This window comes from Protopterus annectens, chromosome 4.part1 (assembly GCF_019279795.1).
Source record: "Protopterus annectens isolate FY-2018-M chromosome 4.part1, PAN1.0, whole genome shotgun sequence".
Lineage (NCBI taxonomy): Eukaryota > Metazoa > Chordata > Ceratodontiformes > Protopteridae > Protopterus > Protopterus annectens.
In genome coordinates this window covers 618,358,890-618,375,034 of record NC_056734.1, presented here as the reverse complement: position 1 = coordinate 618,375,034, position 16,145 = coordinate 618,358,890, and the positions used below count along the sequence as shown (strand labels likewise).

At 39.4% G+C, this 16,145-nt stretch overlaps 1 protein-coding gene across 7 annotated transcripts in view; it reads right to left on the bottom strand.

The window, feature by feature from the left end:
- Positions 1-16,145, bottom strand: part of MFF (mitochondrial fission factor) — a 704,737-nt gene that overhangs the window by 525,582 nt on the left and 163,010 nt on the right. The gene's annotated exons all lie outside the window — the stretch shown is intronic.

Below are 16,145 nucleotides of genomic sequence, written 5' to 3'. Positions count from 1 at the left end.
ACATTACAGGAATATAGTCCCATGTAAAGTATTCAAAAAGACTTTTGAACATTCTCTTGGCATCCCAGCTTACATGAGAGATCTGTTACTCACATTAAAGATTCCTGACACTTTGAAAGACACTCTGCAAAGATAAGTAAGTTGTATAAATAAGAAAAAGTAGATACTCTGTAGCATGCAGTGAGCTATAACTACAGCTAGACACTTTGGATTATGTAAACCTTCCTGGCACAGTAGGATAAGGCAGAAAACTGGTGTGATCCAGACACACAAAAGCCTTATGAAACAACTGAATACATAATGAATAGGGATGTGATAAGCATCTTTTAAATCTAATGTTACCAGGAAACTTAAATGAGAAAGAAGAGGTAACAGGTTGTGAAGTGACATCAGTTTCAACTTGGACACTATCACAAACCGGTTTAGGAAAGACAGATCCAGAAATGGTCTCCAAGCATTTGCTTTCTATGGCACTAAAACCAGCCTTGAAAAACTTTCTCCACCTGGGAAACAGGGACTAGTTCGTATCAATTGGGACAGCATGTGATGAATGACAGGTGGGTGAAGGATTATATGCCCTTAGGCACTGATTTGCCATGTTGAAAATAGCAGAAATGGATGCAATGGCCTATCCATTTAGAAATAGTCAGTTTCGAGATAGCCTTTCCTTGTGATCCTGCAGCATATGACACTAAAAGTTGCTCAGTCTTTCTGAAAGCTTTAGTTCTGTCCAAGTAGAAGCATAACTGCCTGTGTATGTCCAAAGAATGCAGAATTTTCTCACCCTTGTTCTGTGGATTAGGATAAAAGGTTGGCAAGTGAATGGTTTGGTTAAGAGCCACACTGGACACCACCTTAGGCATAAATGTAGGGTTTGTCCTCAGAGAAACCCTGTCTGGATGAAAAATTATGAAAAGTTCCACAGCCATGAGTGCTTGTAACTCCGAGACTAGTCTTGCAGAGGTTATTGCTAGGAGCAGAGCTGTTTTCCAGGATAAGAATTTTATACCTGCTGTTGATGCTGCTCGAAAGGAGGCAGTGTGAGTTTTACCTAAACATAATTGAGGTCCCAGGCCGGAATTGGTGCTCTCCTTGGAGGCCTAATGTTTTTGGCCCCTCTGAGGTACTGCCTTATTAAAGGATGAGAAAAAATAGGTGGTTCCGTATTGTAATGGGCTGAAATGGCAGAGGAATGAATCTTAATTGATGAGAAGGAAAGACCTTTGTTCAGCATCTCAGTTAGGTATTGTAAAATCTGAGGGATATTTGGTACACGTGTCAATGCCTTGTTCCTGGTTCCAAGCACAGAATCTCTTCCATTTTTCTGCATAAGATTTTCTGGTGCTGGGCCTCCTGGCCTCCAAGATAACATCCATAACAGCTTTTGAAAGAGGAGTGTTCTGAATGGCTACATTATCCGCCATGCTGCCAGATTTAAGGTCCTGAGTTGGCTGTGCAGGATGTGATTGTTTTGTTGGGTCAGCAAGTGAGAAGTTTGAGGCAATATCCATGCTGGACCTTGAGACAAGCTCTTTAGGATTGGGTACCAGTGCTGGCGTGGCCAGTCTGGTGCAATCAGTACCATTGTTGGCTTCTCTTGTCTGACCTTTAGGAGTACCCTGGGAAGGAGAGGCAGTGGGGGAAAAGCGTATACCATTAAATTTTTCCAGCTGAAAGATAGGGCGTCCACTTTCCATGCTTGCTTGTGATAAATCCTTGTGCAAAATCTCTGCAATTGGCAGTTGTGAGGGGAGGCAAATAGATCTATGTCTGGGCATCCCCATTTCCTTATTATCATGCTGAAGACTTGTGGATCCAGTTTCCATTCATGGGGATCCATGAGGTTTCTGCTTAGTTCGTCTGCCAGAGTATTTGTTTTGCCTGGTAGGAATTGTGCTTGCAGGTGAATTTGAAAAGCCGATGCTGTGTCCCATAAGGTCATTGCTTGTCTGCATAGGGGGTAGGAATGTGTACCTCCCTGCTTGTTTATGTACCACATGACCATAGTATTGTCTCTGTCTTTATCAGTTACTGTCCTGGATGAAGCAGGACTTTGAAAGCTGCCAGGGCATTTTGAACAGCTAGCATCTCTTTTTGATTGATGTGAAGATGCATCTGGTTTGCAGGCCATGTGTCCTGAATACATTTTCCTGTCCCCCAGGCATAATCTGATGCATCCGTTGTCAGTGTCTGTCTGGCTGTGGGTAAACTGAATGGCAGACCCTTGTTGTGGTGACAGGCTTCTGCCCACCATCGAAACTCCTGTTGTAGGCATGGAATGAGTGCAATTACTGTCTCCAGGCTGTGGCAATGCTGAGTCCAAACACTTTTTAGGTACCATTGTAGTTTCCTCATATGCAGTCTGGCATATGGAATTAATAGAATGCAAGATGCCATGAAACCCAAGGCCTGCAGGATTTTCCTTGCAGATAAGTGGGTTTTTGTTGCCAATTCTTGAAGTAAGTAGTCAGATGCTTTTGTTTGTCTGGCGTGAGATAAGCCACCTGGGCAGTTGTATTTAAGCTTGCACCCAGGAATAATATCTCTTGAGAGGGCACTAGTTTTGATTTCTTTTCGTTTACTGTGTACCCTAGGTGAATTAATAATCTTTTTACAAACGCCAGATGCTTCAGAAGAATGTCTTTGTTCTCTGCTTGAATTAGGCAGTCGTCCAAGTAGGGATATATCTGAATTCCTTTTTGTCTGCCAAACGCTATTACTAGTGCCAGGCATTTTGTGAAGACCCTGGGCGCAGTAGATAAGACAGTGCAGAGAATTGGTAATGCATTGAGCCAGCTATGAATCTGAGGTATCTTCTGCAAGATTGTCTGATTGGGACATGCAGGTATGCCTCTTTTAGGTCCAAAGTTACGAGCCAAGCCTTCTTGCCCAGCATGGGCAGTAGCTGCTGTAGAGTCAACATCTTTAATTTTGGAACTTCCAGAAACATATTTAAAATTGACAGGTCCAGTATTGGTCTCCAGGTTTTGTCCTTTCTGGGTACTAGAAAAAGTCTGGAGTAAAATTATTGCCCCTGCTCTTGTTGTGGTACTTGCTGAATGGCCCTCATGTCCATGAGGGCTGTAATTTATTTTTGTGCCTCTGCCCATTGATTGTGTGGCAGGTCTGGCATACCTTTTGACCTTGGTAGGGTGTGAAAATGGAACCTGTAGCCTTGGGACACTATGTTCAGGACCCATTTGTCTTGGGTAACCATTTGCCAATTTGATGAAAAAAGTGCTAGTTTTCCCCCTAAGGGGGCTGCCAAAAGAAAAGTGCTTGGATCTGGTAGAGGAAAGTCATTGGGACTGTTTCCTGTAAGGTTGTGATTTGTCCTCTCTGCTTTTGGAGGTAGGAGCACCCCATTGTTTAGGCCTGTATAAGCCTTGGGGCCAAGATCTGCCTCTGGGACGTCTGTATCTGCCTCTTTGTGGTCTGTCTGACACTGTAAAGGACCAATTTTTAGTGGGCCAGTTCCTGCTAAACCTGGGTGGCTGCACCTGTAAGAAATCCTTGACTATCTGCATGGATTTTGCTTTATCCTCCATTTTTTTCAACATCTCTTCTGCTTTAGTACCAAACAAAGTATCATGCTGTAATGGTGCATCTAATAATTTTGCTTTAACATGATCAGGCAAATTCTGTTCCTTTAAGCAAGCATGCCTTCTAATAACAGAACCTGTAACAGCGGCCCTGCATGAGGCCTCCAGTGAATCATAACCACATTGCAAAGTATGCTTTCCCACTTGTTCAGCTGCATGCAATAAATCCTGCAATTCTTTGTTCTCTGAACCTTCAGTATTTGTCAACAATTTCTGTTTAAGCAGTGACATTAAATATTGCTGATATTTAAGGATATGAAACTGACAATTTAAAGCCCTTACAGCCAGGGTAGCAGAAGTATAGACTTTTTCCCCCATCTGTCTAGAGCCCTAGAATCCCTATCAGAAGGGACAGGGTTTTTTGCAGTGGAAGCTTTAACCTCTTTGGGACCCTGAAATATAGTTTCTGGGACAGCAGCAGGGTTTTTATATAGGAATGTATGAGAATCCGGGACCCTGTAGCACCTGTCTGGCTTAGCAGGTGCAGGGGGTAGAGAGTCAGGGGACAGGCCGGACTCTAAAAATACATCATCTACAATATCCAGGACAGGTGGAATAGCAAGGGGTCTGTGCTGAGGAAGTAGCAGGAAGTCCCTGAGCCTTTTCTTGTATTCAGAATACTCTTGGCTCTCCCAGTGGAAATGCTCCCTCATGGTATGCAGGGTTTCCCCAAAAGAATAATCCTCAGGAGGAGAGGCTGAAGGAATGGATTCTTCAGCATCAGAATCCTCATAGGGAAGCATGGAGTAATCTTCAGAAGAGAAATCAGAGGAAACGGAAACCTGATCAGAAGAATCATACTCTGTCTCTTGCCTAGGCCTCTTATCAGGAGGGGGATGGGAGCCCCTGATCAAACTAATTAGGTCTTCGGCCATTTTGAGCATCTGTTTTTTAGTCTGAGAAGGAGAATGCTGTACTTGTTTCTTTGTCTTTAGAGCTGCTTTTGTCTGTCTTTGAAGCTGAAGATGGCAAATATACAGTTGTGTTGGTCTGAAGACACCATCAGAAGCCGATGCCTGCTCAGCGGCTCTGGACCCATCTGAGGGAATGATTTCAGAGTGTCCAATACCTTGAGTTTCCAGAGGCCCAGTCAGCTCCACGTGGGAATCAGAAGCGGCCTGGGGCTCTGAGGTAGCGGGCGCCAGGGGCTGTGAAAGCGCCTCACTGAGAACCGGCGACTGGCCTAGTAGAGGCTTCGTCGGTTTTGGACCTCGGATGCCTATCCTTTTCCTTGTGTTTTCTGTAAACTCCGGTTGTCGGCTGGTCCGACGGCATTATATAATTAAATCTTTGGCCAAAGTAATGAAATGCAAAATTGAACCGAAGCTTGATAGTGCGTTGGTTAAATCTAGCACAAAACAGACAGCTAGCAACGTTGTGATCACAGCCTAGGCAAGGAATACAGTAAGAGTGAAAATCCTTATGAAGTATTTGCTTCCCACAAGAAATACAATTGTTAACTTTTTCTGACATCAGTCTGGAGCAAGAAAAAAGTTTCCCAAACGGGGTACTTAGCTTTAATGAAGACTTCGGTTCCGAAATTCGGATTTGAAAATCTCAGGAGTCGGCCGACCGGCACTTGCCAACTGCTTTTGCTTCGGGCACCGCGCGGCAAGAAAGACTGAAGAAAATGACGTCGGGTGCATCTTTTATACCACTGGCGCACCCAAGAGTAATGACTGCAACAGTGAAACACGATGAACACCTATTGGTTACCGAAGAGAGGATATTCAGACTTTCTGGAAGGGAAATGGAGTTGCTAAGGTGGGGACAAGGACTCTTAAAAGTCATTCTGACTTTTTGGACAGTCCTTGGTTTTGGGAGGTTCCAGAATTCTATTTGGACCCCCCTTGCCATTTCCTCTTAAACATCTGTTTACGTTAATTTTGTTTAGACCATTTGTTTTGTTTTTTGCCTTGCCAAACTGGACAAAGGGTTAGAGAATCCTTTAGAAAAGTTGGAAAATGGCTGAAAGATCTTAAGACAGATTCCTTGTATCAACTTACTCCTTTCATCACACTTTATGATCACCTCTGCAGCACAGGGACCAAAAACTAAATCTCTTGTCAAAGCAGACTAGAACATGGAAGGCTCCCACCTCCAAAAGGGAACTTATCAGCCCAGAAAAGGAACAGTACAAGACAACCATCAATCCTCAAAAGCCTCGGCAGAGCGTACTATTCAGCAGAAGGAATGTTTTGAAAGAACTGATGTCCAGAGCCAGCTTTTTGGTCAACTCTACTCAAAAAGACCAACATTTTGTTCATGTAGAATGTACTCTAAAGCTCTGGAAGCTGTCCAGCTGTTACATCATTGGCAGGATGTAACCCATATTGCTAATGAAATGACAGCAGTGATCAATATGATGAAAATTCACTTTTTCTTGAAGGCATAAACCTGCTGGGTGAAGGACTTCCTACCAGGTTCAATCACCTTTGAGACTGTCGAAAGTAACAAAACACCGCACAGCACGCCAACGGAGCTCGGAAACAGCGTTGAAATAAAATAGAAAATGAAAATAATCACCATGTAACGCTGTTACCTATAGCCACGAGAACGTAGTCCACACAGCTCAAAACTCAGGGAGAATACTCAATAATCCCAAACGAAATTGAATTGTCAATTGTGGAAAAGTTGTAAAAAATTGTAGTAAAAAGTCCATACGCTATTCAGCTCAACTGGTACACTCTTTTATTGAAGAAATAACAACAGACAGTAAAGCGCTTTCACCTTTCGGCTTCTTCAGACTTTATAAACAGCACAACTGAATTATTGTTTAAATAGCCCTCCAAAGCTTACAATTGGTCAGGAGTTTAATTAGCTTTTAAAGCGCTCACTATAAACTAAAATTCATAAATATATATAAAAAAGTATATAAAAATGTACATAAAACTTTCATTCATTAGTTATATATTGTTTAAAAAACTTTTTAAAAAACACATTGAATTTCAACACTAATAAGAAAATATCAAATTTTCTTAATAAATATATTACAAGTTGATAAAACAGAACATGAATGACTTAACCCATAGGCACAGAAAATTTATTCTATAAGCACAATAGCATTTAGTTATGGGAAGACACCTTTCAAGGTTTATACAAACTTTATTTGGGTCTATATATCCTCCTATTTTTTAAGAATGGTTTAATATGTACCTTATCATTCAGGCCCGGGGGTTCATCTGCCCTACACCTAACAATCCACCTACTTTCACATTCTAGTGTCCTGTTAACCATGTCACCCCCTCTATTTCCCTCATGTAACTGCTGTATGATACAGAACTTAAAGGTGTGCTCAGGTCCTATCTCTTTACAGTGCTTGGCCAGGGCATTGAACTCGGACCCTAATCGAATGTGATAATTGTGCTCCCTGATACGGTCTTTAAGGGCTCTATTGGTCTTCCCAATATAAAATGCAGGACAGACCAAACATTTAGCCAAATAAACCACATGCTTACTATCGCAGTTGGTATCTGTGTGGAAATAAAAGGTGTACTTAGTAACAGGGTGTACAAACATTAACTCTTCATTAATATATCTGCAATGATTGCATCTCCCACAAGGTGTAGTATTCCTATCTATATTCATTGACCTCCTAGAATTTCTGGGTTTACACAAAAGTCTTTTAAGATTGGGTTTGTTCTTAAAGACTATTTTAGGGTCGGGTCCCACTACTTTAGATATCTCACTATCAGACAGTAAAATATTCCAATTCCTAGTCATAATATTTTTTACTTCACTTGTGTCCCTGGTATAAAACAGGGAAGCCCTGGTCTCTGTTCCTTCCATTGTTGCATTATTAGTCGGTACATCTGTCTGTTCAGAAAAGTAAGGTCTTGCTCTAGTAGCTCTCAATTCATGTACTTCTTTAATAACCTTGTCTATTGTTTCAACCTCGTAGCCTCTTATAATGAACCTGCTCTTCATTTGTTCTACTTCTTTCATGTAACTATCCTCTAGTGGATTAAATCTGGACGCTCTCATGAACTGTCCTTTTAGTATGTTGTGAAATATGTGCTGGGGATGCATGCTGTTCCTATGGAGTAGTGTGTTCCTATAACATAGCTTCCTATAAATAGAAGTATTCAAAGCTCCATTCCCCAATCTACACACCTCAACATCCAGGTACGAGATCTTACTGTCTGAATAGTTCATGGTAAACTTCAAAAATTCGGTTGAATTATTCATGTAGGTTACAAAACTCTTTAGAGTATCAATGTCCCCTAACCATACAAAAAAGAGGTCATCTACGAATCTACGGTACATTCCTACATACTTGTCAAACAAAAGTGTGTTATACAGGTACTTATCCTACCATGCTGCCATTACAAGATTGGCGTAGCTATTGGCACAAGATGTGCCCATAGCTACGCCATCTTTCTGCAGATAAATGTTTTCTCCAAAAATGAATACATTATTGGTCAAAATAGTTTCTAAGTATAGTGTGAGCAAGTCAATTCTACTGCTCAAGGTGTCTGAGTGTGAACTTATATATTCCTTGATATATTCTATACCCAAATCATTGGGTATTACAGTGAATAAGCTCACAACATCCAAAGTTACTAAGTAATACCGTGCATCATCACCTAACTGCCTGCTGTATGTATACAAGTCTAATAGGAACTGTTTGCTGTCCTTTAATATATGTCTATTCATATCTACAAAGGGTCTTAACTGTGATTCCGTGTAAACTGAGAGTGGTTCGGTAACCCACCCCTGATCAGCAACAATCGGTCTCATAGGAGGCTCTGTTCTGGATTTGTGGATCTTCGGTAAACCCTGAATAATTGGTATCACTGGATTATTGACTTTCAAATAACCATATAACTCCTCTGTAATGTCGGAGGACAAAACAAGATCATCCAACATGTAATAAACTTCAAAAACTTTTTCCTTGACTGACTTCATATCTATTTTTGATAAAACCTTTCATCACTTAATACGAAGTCATCCTATCTTTATAGTCAATATAATCCATAATTACGACAGGGCCTCCTTTGTCCGCTGGCCTAATCACTAAACTATCATCTTGCTTCAGCTCATTCAAGGCTCTTCTTTGATTAAAATTCAAATTTTGTCTTTGTTTCCTGTACCTATTATCGTCAAAATACTTATATATGTCATTCTCACCCTCCCAAAACATCCACAACCGGGTGTAATTGTGGGATGTAGGTGCTGGTAGAGCAATTTACAGGCCTCAGCAGTATCATTGCTCTGCCAAAATCTAACCTTAGCTGTATATTCCTAGTGAACATCTTTGTACCAACAATGACATCTACTATATCATCTCTACATGAGGGTATAAAATTAAGGCCCTTGTTGAGTACCTGTAATTCATATTCATTCAAATTTCTACTTGACAAGTTCACCACTAATGACTGGTCCTCTCCCACATTTTCTTCAGGGTTGGGCCATTGTAATCTTCCATTGACCCCTTCCTTTTGTGCCTGCCCCTGCTGGCAGAACGTTTCCTCCCCTGGTATTGCTCCTGGGCTATGGGGAAAGGGGTATTCACCCTTTGTATATTATTGACGTTACCTACTGGTGCTGCTTTTGGTCTCACCACTACCTCTGCGGGTGTTGACTTATATTGGTTGGTAGAAGGTGTTTGCCTGGAATCCCTGGGTCCTTGTTGCCCTAGTAAGTTTATTCCCTCAGTGGCATCAATCCTATCACTGTCACTATGGGTGCCCAAGTCATTCACCTTATCTACAGCATTCACCGGATTTCTAGTAACTGTTCTATCAATAGCATTGGATATCAATGATTGACTGACAATGTCGTTACCATTGGAGCTCACTGTGTTATCCACTAATGAATTCGCAGGTGGAAGTGTGGTTAATGTAGATGCATAGCTACGTCTATAATTATTTATATTACCACTGTAATTGTTATTAAAATGCTCCCTAGGCCAAGTAAAAACTTGATTATTACTAAAGTCTCTTACATCCCTAGTAATCTTGACCTTCTTTTGTTCTACGAGTCTTTTTTCAAACAAAGAAACATCATCCAAAACTCTCTCAAGTCTAACACTGACATCCATGTCTGCATATTTTTAAAAACATCATAACATTTATTCACTACAGACCTTAGATTGTTTTCTTCAGGTGTGTGATACTCAATAAGTAGTTTCATGTAACTGAAACTAAGCTCAAGATTGAGCTGCTGCCATTTAAAAGTAAATTGGGAAGTCTATCCTATGCGTGGGCATTTTAAAATGCCACGAGGTACAATCCTTTTAGCAAGGCATGCTTCAGTACTGACGTTGTACCTGTAATTTCTTCAGTTTATAAATGCAGTCTCAAGTTCCTGTAAATCCTTTAATGTTTCGTTAGTAACATTGCTTTCTTCAGTGTTGTTTAATCCAATACTTGGTTGAAGTCTAAAAGTAAGTTCTCTTTACTGGTCAGGCAAGCAAGCGCTCCACACCCTTGCTGGCTCTTTCTATGATTGTGGCACACATAAGCTCAATATTCACATTCTCAGTCTCGGCCATCCTCTAGGCTGCTGTGCTAAGTAAAAATAAACAAAAGTAACAAAACACCCAACAGCAGACTCGAAACAGCGTTGAAATAAAATAGAAAATGAAAATAATCACCATGTAACGCTGTTACCTATAGCCACAACAGGAGAATGATCAAAAGCGAAATTGAATTGTCAATTGTGGAAAAGTTGTAAAATTGTAGTAAAAGTCCATACGCTATTCAGCTCAACTGGTACACTCTTTTATTGAAGAAATAACAACAGACAGCGCTTTTCACCTTTAGCTTCTTCAGACTTTATAAACAGCACAACTGAATTATTGTTTAAATAGCCCTCCAATTACAATTGGTCAGGAGTTTAATTAGCTTTTAAAGCTCACTATAAACTAAAATTCATAAATATATATAAAAAGTATAAAAATGTACATAAAACTTTCATTCATTAGTTATATATTGTTTAAAAAACTTTTTAAAAAACACATTGAATTTCAACACTAATAAGAAAATATCAAATTTTCTTAATAAATATATTACAAGTTGATAAAACAGAACATGAATGACTTAACCCATAGGCACAGAAAATTTATTCTATAAGCACAATAGCATTGGGTTAAGTCATTCATGTTCTGTTTTATCAACTTGTAATATATTTATTAAGAAAATTTGATATTTTCTTATTAGTGTTGAAATTCAATGTGTTTTTTATAAAGTTTTTTAAACAATATATAACTAATGAATGAAAGTTTTATGTACATTTTTATATACTTTTTTATATATATTTATGAATTTTAGTTTATAGTGAGCGCTTTAAAAGCTAATTAAACTCCTGACCAATTGTAAGCTTTGGAGGGCTATTTAAACAATAATTCAGTTGTGCTGTTTATAAAGTCTGAAGAAGCCGAAAGGTGAAAGCGCTTACTGTCTGTTGTTATTTCTTCAATAAAAGAGTGTACCAGTTGAGCTGAATAGCGTATGGACTTTTTACTACAATTTTTTACAACTTTTCCACAATTGACAATTCAATTTCGTTTGGGATTATTGAGTATTCTCCCTGAGTTTTGAGCTGTGTGGACTACGTTCTCGTGGCTATAGGTAACAGCGTTACATGGTGATTATTTTCATTTTCCATTTTATTTCAACGCTGTTTCCGAGCTCAAGCATGCTAAAAGCGGTGTTTTGTTACTTTCGTTTGGCTATTTTTACTTAGCACAGCAGCCTAGGAGGATGGCCGAGACTGAGAATGTGAATATTGAGCTTATGTGTGCCGTCAATCATAGAAAGAGCCAGCAAGGGTGCTGAGCGCTTTCAAGCTTGCCTGACCAGTAAAGAGAACTTACTTTTAGACTTCGAACCAAGTATTGGATTAAACAACACTGAAGAAAGCAATGTTACGAACGGAAACATTACGAAGGATTTACAGGAACTTGAGACTGCATTTATAAAACTGAAGAAATTACAGGTACAACGTCAGTACTTTGAAGCATGCCTTGCTAAAAGGATTGTACCTCGTGGGCTGCGCATTTTAAAAATGCCCACGACAGGGGATAGACTTCCCAATTTACTTTTTAAATGGCAGCAGCTCAATCTTGAGCTTAGTTTCAGTTACATGAAACTACTTATTGAGTATCACACACCTGAAGAAAACAATCTAAGGTCTGTAGTGAATAAATGTTATGATGTTTTTAAAAAGAAATATGCAGACATGGATGTCAGTGTTAGACTTGAGAGAGTTTTGGATGATGTTTCTTTGTTTGAAAAAAGACTCGTAGAACAAAAGAAGGTCAAGATTACTAGGGATGTAAGAGACTTTAGTAATAATCAAGTTTTTACTTGGCCTAGGGAGCATTTTAATAACAATTACAGTGGTAATATAAATAATTATAGACGTAGCTATGCATCTACATTAACCACACTTCCACCTGCGAATTCATTAGTGGATAACACAGTGAGCTCCAATGGTAACGACATTGTCAGTCAATCATTGATATCCAATGCTATTGATAGAATAGTTACTAGAAATCCGGTGAATGCTGTAGATAAGGTGAATGACTTGGGCACCCATAGTGACAGTGATAGGATTGATGCCACTGAGGGAATAAACTTACTAGGGCAACAAGGACCCAGGGATTCCAGGGAAACACCTTCTACCAACCAATATAAGTCAACACCCACAGAGGTAGTGGTGAGACCAAAAGCAGCACCAGTAGGTAACGTCAATAATATACAAATGTGAATACCCCTTTCCCCATAGCCCAGGAGCAATACCAGGGGAGGAAACGTTCTGCCAGAAGGGGCAGGCACAAAAGGAAGGGGTCAATGGAAGATTACAATGGCCCAACCCTGAAGAAAATGTGGGAGAGGACCAGTCATTAGTGGTGAACTTGTCAAGTAGAAATTTGAATGAATATGAATTACAGGTACTCAACAAGGGCCTTAATTTTATACCCTCATGTAGAGATGATATAGTAGATGTCATTGTTGGTACAAAGATGTTCACTAGGAATATACAGCTAAGGTTAGATTTTGGGCAGAGCAATGATACTGCTGAGGCCTGTAAATTTCGTTCTACCAGCACCTACATCCCACAATTACACCCGGTTGTGGATGTTTTTGGGAGGGTGCTTGAGAATGACATATATAAGTATTTTGACGATAATAGGTACAGGAAACAAAGACAAAATTTGAATTTTAATCAAAGAAGAGCCTTGAATGAGCTGAAGCAAGATGATAGTTTAGTGATTAGGCCAGCGGACAAAGGAGGCCCTGTCGTAATTATGGATTATATTGACTATAAAGATAGGATGACTTCGTTATTAAGTGATGAAAGGTTTTATCAAAAAATAGATATGAAGTCAGTCAAGGAAAAAGTTTTTGAAGTTTATTACATGTTGGATGATCTTGTTTTGTCCTCCGACATTACAGAGGAGTTATATGGTTATTTGAAAGTCAATAATCCAGTGATACCAATAATTCAGGGTTTACCGAAGATCCACAAATCCAGAACAGAGCCTCCTATGAGACCGATTGTTGCTGGTCAGGGGTGGGTTACCGAACCACTCTCAGTTTACACGGAATCACAGTTAAGACCCTTTGTAGATATGAATAGACATATATTAAAGGACAGCAAACAGTTCCTATTAGACTTGTATACATACAGCAGGCAGTTAGGTGATGATGCACGGTATTACTTAGTAACTTTGGATGTTGTGAGCGTATTCACTGTAATACCCAATGATTTGGGTATAGAATATATCAAGGAATATATAAGTTCACACTCAAACACCTTGAGCAGTAGAATTGACTTGCTCACACTATACTTAGAAACTATTTTGACCAATAATGCATTCATTTTTGGAGAAAACATTTATCTGCAGAAAGATGGCGTAGCTATGGGCACATCTTGTGCCAATAGCTACGCCAATCTTGTAATGGCAGCATGGGAGGATAAGTACCTGTATAACACACTTTTGTTTGACAAGTATGTAGGAATGTACCGTAGATTCGTAGATGACCTCTTTTTTGTATGGTTAGGGGACATTGATACTCTAAAGAGTTTTGTAACCTACATGGATAATTCAACCGAATTTTTGAAGTTTACCATGAACTATTCAGACAGTAAGATCTCGTACCTGGATGTTGAGGTGTGTAGATTGGGGAATGGAGCTTTGAATACTTCTATTCATAGGAAGCTATGTTATAGAAACACACTACTCCATAGGAAAAGCATGCATCCCCAGCACATATTTCACAACATACTAAAAGGACAGTTCATGAGAGCGTCCAGATTTAATCCACTAGAGGATAGTTACATGAAAGAAGTAGAACAAATGAAGAGCAGGTTCATTATAAGAGGCTACGAGGTTGAAACAATAGACAAGGTTATTAAAGAAGTACATGAATTGAGAGCTACTAGAGCAAGACCTTACTTTTCTGAACAGACAGATGTACCGACTAATAATGCAACAATGGAAGGAACAGAGACCAGGGCTTCCCTGTTTTATACCAGGGACACAAGTGAAGTAAAAAATATTATGACTAGGAATTGGAATATTTTACTGTCTGATAGTGAGATATCTAAAGTAGTGGGACCCGACCCTAAAATAGTCTTTAAGAACAAACCCAATCTTAAAAGACTTTTGTGTAAACCCAGAAATTCTAGGAGGTCAATTAATATAGATAGGAATACTACACCTTGTGGGAGATGCAATCATTGCAGATATATTAATGAAGAGTTAATGTTTGTACACCCTGTTACTAAGTACACCTTTTATTTCCACACAGATACCAACTGCGATAGTAAGCATGTGGTTTATTTGGCTAAATGTTTGGTCTGTCCTGCATTTTATATTGGGAAGACCAATAGAGCCCTTAAAGACCGTATCAGGGAGCACAATTATCACATTCGATTAGGGTCCGAGTTCAATGCCCTGGCCAAGCACTGTAAAGAGATAGGACCTGAGCACACCTTTAAGTTCTGTATCATACAGCAGTTACATGAGGGAAATAGAGGGGGTGACATGGTTAACAGGACACTAGAATGTGAAAGTAGGTGGATTGTTAGGTGTAGGGCAGATGAACCCCCGGGCCTGAATGATAAGGTACATATTAAACCCTTCTTAAAAAATAGGAGGATATATAGACCCAAATAAAGTTTGTATAAACCTTGAAAGGTGTCTTCCCATAACTAAATGCTATTGTGCTTATAGAATAAATTTTCTGTGCCTATGGGTTAAGTCATTCATGTTCTGTTTTATCAACTTGTAATATATTTATTAAGAAAATTTGATATTTTCTTATTAGTGTTGAAATTCAATGTGTTTTTTAAAAAGTTTTTTAAACAATATAGAACTAATGAATGAAAGTTTTATGTACATTTTTATATACTTTTTTATATATATTTATGAATTTTAGTTTATAGTGAGCGCTTTAAAAGCTAATTAAACTCCTGACCAATTGTAAGCTTTGGAGGGCTATTTAAACAATAATTCAGTTGTGCTGTTTATAAAGTCTGAAGAAGCCGAAAGGTGAAAGCGCTTACTGTCTGTTGTTATTTCTTCAATAAAAAAGAGTGTACCAGTTGAGCTGAATAGCGTATGGACTTTTTACTACAATTTTTTACAACTTTTCCACAATTGACAATTCAATTTCGTTTGGGATTATTGAGTATTCTCCCTGAGTTTTGAGCTGTGTGGACTACGTTCTCGTGGCTATAGGTAACAGCGTTACATGGTGATTATTTTCACCTTTGAGACTGTGTTGGCAAATCCAAAGGAATAAGAGGTTCAATGCCAGAAGCAAAACCCATTCCCAACCCCAACCATAAGATCCATCCTTGGCTAGGAAAAGAACAGTTTCTTGTATTGCTAATGAATTAGAGCCTGGAAAGCATGCCTTTCTCAGACAGCAACTGGTGATGAAAATGAGATTTGGCCTCTTCTCAAAATTTTTCATGAGACATGGAATCAGTGGGAATGACAGGCATGCAAACAAAACCTGCTACAGTATGGAAGGCATATCATATGCACATACCAGTAACTTCCTCTCACCCTGCTGAATTAAGTAGAAGACAGGGTGATCTACATTCTCTCAGTTGGCAAACAAAACAATTTAAAGAGTGCCTCACTTCAAAAAGATACTCATTTGACATGACGTCTGAACCTGGAACTACTGGTAACCCATTTCACAGCTGCAACCAGCTTGTTCCCTTCACTAGAAAAAAGAACTGTTATTTGAAAGATACCCCTTACCTATAGACCCATGTTAGATAAACAATGCATCCCTGCAAAGGGAGTGTAACCTTGTACTGCCCATCATTTGTTAATGGATTGGATGATGTCTACATCACCAAATCAAAAGGACCGTGATTGAACGGCATGCACATCGGAAATGCTGTTCATCGAAGTGTTTGTTGCGAGATCGCGGTACAGTGAAGACTGGAAAATTTGCCCTTTCCTCACTGTACTGCAATCTGGTATGTATAATTAGTGGGGGGTGTGGAGGGCACAACCCCCACAAAAGTGACTTCGATAACCGGCATTTTCGATGTAAATGCCGTTCGATC